Below are 1,801 nucleotides of genomic sequence, written 5' to 3' on the forward strand. Positions count from 1 at the left end.
GCTATAATGCTAGGTCATAACTAGGACCCACAATCCAAGACATTGAGCTCAGTAGGAGAACCAAGGCTCCCATTGCTATGGCCTGCCTGGTGCTAAAGGGATTCATAGCTCAGGACTTCTGTAGTCAGTAGAAGTAGTGCTAGCCAGAATACAAGTCTGACCCTCTGTAGCTGCAGGTCTTGCCCTGCCATCAAGGCAAGTGCTAAAGTTCTGACCATGCGCACTGGTCTAGGGACAGAGTTGGGTTCTGCTAATGTTGAGTTTCACTGTAGTGGGCCCAGCATTGAATTCCAAGGCAAATTTCTGTGCTTACTTCCCTAAACTACCTTCCAGTGGATGGATTCTTTCTTCACATTGTGCTGTCCTAAGTTAGATGAGAGATGACAGAGGTAGTCCCTCAGATACCATGTATCCAGAGGCTGTGGGGCTCTGCCATACACTGTTTTATTGTTGAGGGCCTGGTATTGATTTCAAGTCCAAGACTTGCATTTAATTCTTTCTCCCTCCCTACAAGCAGGAGGCATCTCTCTCAATGCTGAATTGCTTGGATTTCAGAAGGGTTGAATGTGCAACCCTTTCCTTCCTTCCTTCCTTGATGCATCTATTCTTATTAGTATGCTAAAACCACTGATCTCTCACCTGTTTTCCTTCACTTTTGTGAAGGTAGTTTGGTGTGTAAATGGCTGTGCAAATTAATGTTGCTGTGGAGAGACAATTGCTGGAGGGTCTCTCTTGTCATCTTACTCCGCTTCCTTATTTCGTTTAACTGTACTATATAGTATGCAGTGTATAGATCTTACACATGCTATACTAATTTTATTCTAACTTATGTTTTATGCTATTACAAATGTTTTAATTTTTTCTATTTCTAATTGTTTCTAGTATGTAAAACTATTTTTACCCATTGTGTCTCTTATGACCTTAATAAATCACTTCTTCATTCTTTTATCTTTTCCAAATACATGGCTCTCATTTCTTTTTATTATTACACTAGCTAGGATCCCAAGTACAATATTGAAACAAGGTGGTGAGAATTGTTTCGCCTTTTACAATTGTTTTATTACCTCTGGGGTTTTTATTAATGCACTTGGATCCAAGAAATTCCCTTATTTACTGAGAATTTTTAAAAATAGCAGATGCTACAGTTCATCAAATGCTTTTTCTCTTGTGATCATGTGTTTTTCTCCTTTCTTTTAAGTATGGGAGATTGCTTTGTGTGATTATTGAAAGTTAAACTGGTTTTAACAATCATGTAATAAACTCCATTTGGTCATGATGTGTTATTCTTTTTAAATATATTACTGGATTTTAATAGCTAAGGTTTTGTTGAGGATTGCTGTTTCTATGTTCAAGAGGCTTACAGGTTTGTAATTTTCTTTTCTTGTAATATATTGCCTGGTTTTGGTTTCAGTCAGGGCAATGACAACCTTAAAACCTATACTGAAAATGTTCTGTCCTTTTACTTTTGAAACCATTTGTGTATTATTTTTTCTATAATGTACTAGATTTATTGGTAAAACTATCTGAATCTATTTCTTGTAGGAAAATTTTAAGTTACACTTTCTATTTTTAATTAATGTAAGGATATTCAACAGTTTTATTTTCAGTAATTTTTGGTAATTTGTATCCATCAAAGATTTTTGCTCTTTCATCTGGACAGGTTTGACAAACTATTGTACAAAAGTCAAATCTGTCCCATTTCAGGTCAAATGGAGTCATATTCATTTTTTCATGTATTAGATATGGCTTCTTTTCACTCTGAGTAGTTGCAATAGGAACAGTAGGACCAACAGGCTTAATA

This window comes from Ictidomys tridecemlineatus, chromosome 8 (genome assembly GCF_052094955.1).
Source record: "Ictidomys tridecemlineatus isolate mIctTri1 chromosome 8, mIctTri1.hap1, whole genome shotgun sequence".
Lineage (NCBI taxonomy): Eukaryota > Metazoa > Chordata > Mammalia > Rodentia > Sciuridae > Ictidomys > Ictidomys tridecemlineatus.